This window comes from Cricetulus griseus, chromosome 10, assembly GCF_003668045.3.
Source record: "Cricetulus griseus strain 17A/GY chromosome 10, alternate assembly CriGri-PICRH-1.0, whole genome shotgun sequence".
NCBI lineage: Eukaryota > Metazoa > Chordata > Mammalia > Rodentia > Cricetidae > Cricetulus > Cricetulus griseus.
The window spans coordinates 32,433,809-32,443,493 of NC_048603.1; positions in this window are offsets into that span (position 1 = coordinate 32,433,809).

Below are 9,685 nucleotides of genomic sequence, written 5' to 3' on the forward strand. Positions count from 1 at the left end.
CCTAACCCTAACCCTAACCCTAACCCTAACCCTAACCCTAATGATAACCCTTACCCAACACTAACGCTAAAGGTAAAATGACATTAATCTTAACTCTAATGGTAACCCTAACCCTAAACCAAACACTAACCATAATGATAATCCTAACCCAAACACTACTCTAATGCTAACTCTAAACTCAACCCTAACCCTAAAGCTAACCCTAAACCTAACCCTAATCCTAACCCTAACCTTAAACCAAACCCTCATGCCAACACTAACCCTAAACCTAACCCGAAGCACAATGCTAAACATAACCCTAACCCTAACGCTAACATTAATGCTAAATCTAAGCCTAAACCTATCACTAATGGGAACCCTAAACCTAACCATAATGATAAGCTTTACACTAACCCTAACCCTAACCCTAACACAAACACAAATGCTAAACCTAAACTTCAACCTAAACCTAATGCTAACCCTAACCCTAACCCTAACACTACTGCTAACACTATCACTAACCCTAACTCTAATGCTAAACCTAAACCTAATTTTATCCCTTATGATAAGCATTACCCAATTCCTAACCCCAATGCTCACCCTAACCATAATCCTACACCTAATGCTAACCCTAAACATAACCCTAACGCTAAGCCTTACCACAACCATAACCCTAATCCTAATGCTAACCCTAACTTACCCAAACATTAAACCAAATCCTAACTCTAAACCTAACCTTAACCATAATGATAAGCCTTACCCTAACCCTAAACCTAAGCCTAATTCAAACCCTAACACTAACCCTAACCCTATTCCTTACCATAACCCTAACCCTAACCCTAACCCTATTGCCAACCCTAACCCTAAACCTAAACCTAATGCTAACCCGAACCCTAAATATAACCCTAACCCTAATGATATGCCATACCTTACCCTAACCCTAATGCTAATCCTAACCCTAATGCTAAAGCTAATCCTAACTCTAATCCTAACCTAAGGCTAACCCTAACCCTATTGCTAACCCTAACCCTGAATCTAACAATTCACTAAATCTATCCCTAATGCTAACCCTAAACCTAATCTTAATGCTAACATTAACCCTAACCATGAACATAACTCTAACCCTAATGTTAACCCTAACCCTAACCATAACCTTAACCCTAACCCTAATCCTAAAACTAACACAAACCCTAATGCTAACCATAACCCAACCCTAATGCTAACCCTAACCCTAACCCTAATGCTATACCTAAACCTAAACCTAAACCTAACATTAACCCTAATGCTAAATCTAAACCTTACCCTAACCCTAACACTAAACATAACCATAACACTAATTCTAAACCTAACCCTAATACTAGCCCTAACAGTAAACCTAATGCTAATCCTAACACTAACACTAACCCTAAATATAAACATAACCCTAAGGCTAACCTTAACACTAACACTAACCCTTACACTAATGCAAGCCCTAAACCTAACCCTAAACCTAAAATTATCACTAACCCTAATGCTAACCCTAACACTAACCATAATGCTAACCCTAACCCTAAAATTAACCATAACACCAAACCTAATGCTAACCCAAACCCTAACCCTAATGCTAACTCTAATGCCAAACCTAACACTAACCCTAATTCTAGTGCTAACCCTAACCATAAACATAATGGTAACCCAACTGATATGCCTAACCCTAACCCTAATCCTTACCCTGACATTAAACATAATTCTAACCCTAACCCTAACGCTAATGCTAAACCTAAACCTATCCCTAAAGCTAACCATAACCCTAGCCCTAATGCTATCCCTAACCCTAACACTAATACTAACCCTAATGCCAACCATAACAAAACCCTAATCTTAATGCTAACCTTAAACCTAATGACAAACCTACAAATAAGCCTAACACTAACCCTATCCCTAACCCTAATGCTAACACTAACCGTAACCCTAACCATAATTCTAACCCTAACTCTAACACTACTGCTAACCCTAAACCTAACACTAACACTAAACCTAACCCTAACCCTAAGCCCAAATCTAACTCTAAACCTAATGCTAAACCTAACCCTAAACCTAAACATAATTATAAGCCTAACACTAAAGCTAATGCCAACACTAAACCTAACCCTAATTCTAACCATATCCCTGGCTCTAATCCTACCCCCAACACCAACCATAACCCAAATGCTAACCTTAACCCTATTCTAACCATAAGCCTAACCCTAACTAACCCTAATGCTAACCCCAACACTAACACTAAACCTAAATAAAACCATAACACTATTGCTAAACTTAATCCTAAACATAATGCTAACTATAATCCTAACCCTAACTCTAAACATAAACATAACCCTAAGGCTAACCGTAACATTAACCCTAACACTAACACTTACCCTAATGCTAAACCTAAACCTAACCCTAACCCTAACAAAACCCTAACCCTAATGCTAACCCTAAACCAAACCCTAAACCTAACCCTAACCCTAACACTAACCATAACCCTAAAACTAATGCTAAACCTAACCCTAACCATAATGCTAATGATAAGTCTTACCCTAACCCTAAACCTAATGCTAAACCTAACCCTAACTCTAATGCTAACCCCAATGCTAATCATAATCCTAAACCTAACCATAACCCTAAACCTAATGCTAACCCTATTGCTAACTCTAACCCTAACCCTAATGCTAAACCTAACCCTTACTCTAGTGCTAACCCTAATGCTAATCCTAACCCTATTGCTAACCCTAACACTAAACCTAACCCTAACAGTAAACCTAGTGCTAACCCTAAACCTAAACCTAATAGTAACCCAAAAGCTAACCCTAACACTAACCCTAACCCTAACCCTAAACCTAAACCTAACTGAAAACCTACTGATAAGCCAACCCCTAACCCTAAACCTAATGTTAACCCTAACATTAAACATAATTCTAACCCTATCCCTAAACCTAAACCTAACCCTAACCCTAAACCTAATCCTAACCCTACCCCTAACACTAATACTAATCCTAATACTAAACCTAACACTAACACCAACCCTAATGCTAACCCTTACCCTAAAATTAATGCTAATCCTAATACTAACCCTAACACTAAGCCTAACCCTAATGCTAACCCTAACCTTAATCATAATCATATTTCTAAGCCTAACCCTAATGCTAATGCTTACCTAAAATGACACCCTAATCTTAAACCTAACACTATCAATAATGCTAACCCTAAACCTAACCCTAACCCTAACACTAACACAAACCTAACCCTACCACTAACCATAATGCTAAAACCAATCCTAACCCTAACACTAATCCTAAACATAAACATAATCCTAATGCTATCCCTAAAACTAAACCTAAACCTTACACTAATGCTAACCCTAAACCTAAACCCAACCATATAGTGGGAAATTACCAATACAAAGTCAGGTAGAAATATAAGGGTATTTAAAAGGGAAAAGCCTTACTTACAGAGCGACCTAGCCAGCCGGCACAGCAGCAGTCTGTACAGCAAGAAGCAAAGTGAAACCGAAAAGAAACGCAGTAACACTACGTCACTCTGACCTCGCCCTCTCAAGCATGGTCAGGCACACCTGTAGCCAGCCCCTAAGTAGGCGTGGCTACAACTTCCCCTACATAACCCTAAACCTAATTCAAATACTAACCCTAACCCTAATCCTAATGTTACCTGTAACCATAACCCTGAACCTAAATCCAACGCAAACCCTAACACTAAACCTAAACCTATACCTAAACCAAATGCTAACCCTGAACCTAACACTAACCCTATTGCTAACCATAACCCTAATCCTAAACCTAATGCTAACCATAACCCTAACCCTAAACCTAAACCTAACCCTAATGATATTCCTAACTGTAACCCAAACTTTAAAGCTAACAATTCAATAAATCTAACTTTAATGCTAACCCTAAAACCTAAACCTAAAAATAACATTAATGCTAACCCTAAACCTAACCTAACCCTAACTCTAACCCAAATCTAAACTTGAACCTAACACTAACCCTAAACATAACAATAAGCCTAATGATAACCCAAAACCTAACCCTAATTCTGACCCTAACACTAACACTAATCTTAACCCTAACCCTAAACCTAACCCTAACCCTAACAATACCACTAACCCTAACACTACCACTAACCCTAACCCTAACCCTAACCCTAATGCTAACCCTAACCCTAATCTTAATGCTAACCCTAACCCTAACCCTAACCCTAATCCTAACCCTAACACAAACCCTATCCTTACCTAACCCAACCCTGATGCTAACACTAACCCTAACTCTAATCCTAAACCTAACACAAACACTAATGCTAATGCTAACCCTAACCCTAATGCTAAACCTAAACCTAAACCTAACATTAACCCTAATGCTAAACCTAAATGTAACCCTAACACTAACACTAAACATAACCATAACCCTAATGCTAAACCTAACCCTAATACTAACACTAACACTAAACCTAATGCTAACCCTAACCCTAACCCTAACCCTAACCCTAACCCTAACCCTAACCCTAACCCTAACCCTAATACTAACACTAACACTAAACCTAATGCTAACCCTAACCCTAACACTAACCCTAAATATAAACATAACCTTAAGGCTAACCTTAACCCTAATACTAACACTAACCCTTACCCTAATGCTAACCCTAAACCTAAAATTAACACTAACCCTAATGCTAACCCTAACACTAACCATAATGCTAACCCTAACCCTAAAATGAACCATAACAACAAACCTAATGCTAACCGTAACCCTAACCCTAATACTAACCCTAATGCCAACCCTAACACTAACCCTAACCCTAGTGCTAACCCTAACCCTAAACATAACCATAGCCCAACTGATAAGCCTAACCCTAATCCTTACCCTAACATTAAACATAATTCTAACCCTAACCCTAAAGCTAATGCTAACCCTAAACCTATCCCTAATGCTAACCCTAACCCTATCCCTAATGCTATCCCTAACCCTAAACCTAACCCTAACACTAATACTAACCCTAATGCTAACCAAAATAAAACCCTAATCCTAACTCTAAACTTAAACCTAACACTAAACCTAACCCTAACCCTAACCCTAAACCTAACTCTAAACTAAATGCTAAACCTAAGCGTAACCATAACCCTACCCCCTAATGCTAACGGTAAAACTGACCCTAACCCTAAAATTAACACTAACACTAACCCTAACCCTAACCCTAACCCTAACACTAACCCTAATTCTAAACCTAATACTAACCCTAACACTAACCCTAAAAATAACCATAAACTTAATGTTTAACCTAACACTAACACTTATCCTAAGTCTAACCCTAACCCTAAACCTAACTCTAAACTTAATGCTAAACCTAAGCGTAACCATAACCCTACCCCTAATGCTAACTGTAAAACTGACCCTAACCCTAAAATTAACACTAACACTAACCCTAACCCTAACCCTAACCCTAACCCTAACCCTAACTCTAATCCTAATCCTAACCCTAATGCTAAAACTAACACTATTCCTAACCCTAAACTTAAAGGTAAACCTGAACCTAAACATAAACCCAATGATAATGATAAGTCTAACCCTAAACCTAACTCTATGCTAACCCTAACCCTAACCCTAAGCCTAACCCAACGCTAATGATAGCCCTAACCATAACCCTAAAGCTAAACATAATGTTCTCTGCTTCCATCCATTTTCCTTCAAATATCATTTCATTCTTGACTGCTGAAGGAAATTCCAGTGTGTATGTACATAGCCAGCGTCTTAGAAATAGGGAAAGATATCTTGATCCCCCAGGGGTTAGTTTTCTTGTCCACACTGTAGCAGAATCTGTCATCCCTCCTGTGAGAACACGTTTTCAGATAGCTGTGATCAGAGAGTTCTGATCAGCAGCATCACACAGCACAGATTACCTCAGTCCGTCCCTCACAGAGGGTCTCTTCCCAGGGCGCTCTAGATTGTGTCTAGTTGACAATCAACAGTAGCCACCACAATGCCTTATGGGTAAGAGGGTGTTACTGTTTTGTTTATTAATTATCTAATCACTTAAAACGTTCTTTAGTAAGTTTGACTTTTGGAATTTGTAGGCTATTGGAGGATTCTTGAATTTGATTATGAGATCAAACTTCTGAATCACGTGACCCAGCTTGTGGATTCTGAATCTTGGTCTTTTAGTAAAGTCCCCTTGACTGTATGCCTGCAGGAACTTGGACCTTTGGAGCCAGAGTGAGTATTTCCTTTATTTGTCACTGTGGATTTCCTTAAGACAATGACAATTCTTTTTCAGAATAGAAGTAAACTGGGGCCATAGAATTTGCATTCTGATATAGAAAAAATAATTTATTTTGATTTTATGTGTATGAGTTTTTGCCTGCATATATGTATGTGCTTTATGTACATGCCTGCTGCCTGTAGAGGTGAGATGAGAGCATCAGATCCCCTGGAACCGGAGTGAGCTAGTGGTTCTGAGCCAACAGGTGGGTGCATGGAAATGAACCTGGTTTCTTTGTAAGAACAGCAAGTGCTGGGTCACAACAGGCTACACATTGAGGTCAAGTCATCCAGGCTAGAGAAGACCCTGCTTCAAAAAAAAAAAAAAAAAAAGAAAAGAAAATGGCAGGAGAGAAACAAGCAAGCAAATCGACAGTCCCACTCCCAAAGAATGCTGGCCAAAGGTGTAGATAACGGTTGGAAGCAAGAAATGGTGATCAGAAGGTAAAAGTGCTTGCCACCAAACCTGACACCCCAAGTTTAATCTTTAGGACCCACATGATGGAAAGAGAGAAATGACTCTTAAATTATCCTCTGATTTCTGCATGTGTGCTGTCAAGCCTCTGCACTACACTACACATACACACAAACACACACACACACACACACACACACACACACACACACACAAACACACACACACACACACACAAAAAAAAAAAAAATAGAGAGAAATTTTAGTGTCTCCCTGCCACGGACCACCCAGCTGGATATGGGAGTCCCTGGGATGAGGGTCCTTGAAGAATAGGTGGGTAAGGATTCGGTGGTGACAAACAGAAACAAACACAGAGGCAGTTTGAATCTGAGTGTATTTTGCAGTTCTCAAACAAGGTTTTCTATAGAGATATTTTCTCAAGGGATGTTTTTGTTAAACAAACCCAAACATATGACATTATTGTTACTTGGCACAGTGATGCAGAAATTCAAAACATAGTCATCCAGGGTTAATAAAAACATAAAATTGTCCTTGATTAGTCAAAACATAGGACTGTCCTTGACTAACATGGGATCATCCAAGGCTAACCATATGTTTCTTAAATCAAATTAATATATTTTTATGGTCAGTTATTGTTTAACATCTATTACCTAGTTCTTGTAAGTTTTTGAAGTATTGAACTATTTTAACTCTTTCTTACTAAAATCTTTCATTAACAGACACTTCAGCCCACTTTCGATGACACATGTACAACCATATGAACTTTTATTGTTGGGAAAGCTTTTACTATTTGTACTTACGTGAATGACGTGAATGATTTGGAAGGCACTGTTTTTCCTGAGATGAGGCCATGGCTATTGACCCTATCTCAGGGGATGGTTTCTTATATATTTCTTTTGTTTAAAATGTCAGCATAGGCTTTTAGGAACATTTCATTAATGTGGAAAAAAAAGGAATAGAGGAGCAAACAGAAATTGCCACAAGAATCACACCCCAATATTTTTCTCTGGTTGAGTTCCACAACCATTTCCAGGAGACCTTCTTCTTTTGAAGTTATTGTCTTAGTCTGTGGAACTTGTCACACAGAATCTCCTGGATTTGCTGTGGCATCTCCCAATCACTTAGGTATGGGATTTGAATACCAGAATTTAGGTTCTCTAGATTTCTTGTTTCCCCAAGATAGTGGGAGTGGAGCAGGTGTCCTCTGTAATCTGGACGTGTGGCTCTGGGACTCAGAAGAGGTATGTGAGTAGACGATGGAAATATTATGGCCATGAGCACCGGCACTGGGGGCTGTGGGGTAGGATGAGGTTACCCAGGGCAGGTGGAGAGATAGGTAATGGGATGCAGTGGAGGTCTGGGAACCACACACTAAGTGAGACAGAAAAGAAGGCGGTGATGTCAGAGGTGGGGGGAGATGAAAGGAAAGAGTGATGGACATTAGAAGAAAGTGGGGCTGGTAAGGCGAAGCCAAGAAGCCAAGGAAAGTGCTTTCTGCATTTGGCAATGACTGGTCACTGGTGACAGCTGTCACCAAAGCTATCTTGGTAAACTGGTGGCACTGGCCGCCAGATTGCAGAGAGCAAAGAAATCCCAGCTTAAAGGAACTCTTTTATGAGAATGATGGCCTGTAATTCTCTGAATAGACTGGTACAGTGAGACCTGACCCCTGACTACACCCATGGGAATGGTCACAGGTATGTAGAGGGGAAGGATAAAGAGAGAGGACAGGAAGCACTCCTGCTGTCTTGGGGTTCAGGCTAGGTCTTGGACGCATCTGGGACTGGACTTCTCAGAGTGCCAAATCTGGTTACTGGCTCTTCGTATGAGTATACCTTGCTAATAAATTACCAGTTAATAACCTATCCTGGGTTCAATTTTGTTACTTATCATCTGGTATTTTAAATTCCTTGGGCCAAATCTAATGGCAAAAGAAATGAGTCATATTTAAATATGACGTCATTACTTTCACTGCCTTTTTCCCTTCTTATAGGGTTTAGCACTGGTGGATAGAAACTCAAGACCGGAAACATAATTTTGCTCAAAGTAGATGATTTGCCCAAGGAAACACAGGATCGATTCAATAGTCTTTTCTCTCTAAGAGAAAAGTGGACAGAAGGAGACATCACTCCACATATCCAGTAATTCATTCACAATGGGTTATGATGGTTGTTCTTTAAAATGTGGCATAGGGTTTCAGGTTTATGACTGAACACCATATTGCTATATAGTCCCTGAGGATACTGTATCCCCTGAAACTTTCTCAGATGGCCTACTCTGTCATTGACTGACTATTCATCCTGAAGGTGGAGTATGTGTTAGCCTTTTCTCTTAACATTCCTTCTATAGTCTTTCTCTGCTCTCCTTCCTACAAAATCACACTTCTTCGGGGGAGAGCAAATGTACCCATGTGCCAAAGGTAGATAGATACCTCTCATTGATTGCCAACTCCCATCTCTCCTGATGTTTGTATTGTTGTTGTCCTTTTCTTTTTTTACTTCTATTTATCTATTTAATCTTTGTGTATGTGGGAGTGTGTGCATGCACATTCATGCGGGGGGAGGGGTTGGTGAATGCAGGTGCCTCACCCCTATACATAACAAGCAGTTTGGTACCATGAGTGCTGGGATCTACATTCCAGTTCCCATGGTTGTGGAACAAGTGCTCCTAACCATGGAGCCATCTCTTACATCCCACTGTTCCTCCCATTGAGGCCAGTCCTCTCTCTGCACTCCAGCCATCTCTTCTGGCCCTTTCCAAACCCTGGCTTCTTGAGTTATCTCTTTTCTCTCATACTGGGTCATCCCCATCACACATGTTCTGCAGTGTTACCCAGACTGCAAAGCAACCTGCTGACCCCATTTCCTTTTCTCTCCTTCATAGTAAATGCCTGATTGAACTAGCCAAGTGCTCTACAACTGATCTGTATCTTCAGCCCTATTTATTTGAGGGAGAGGGAGGAGTGTGTGTCATGGCTCGTATC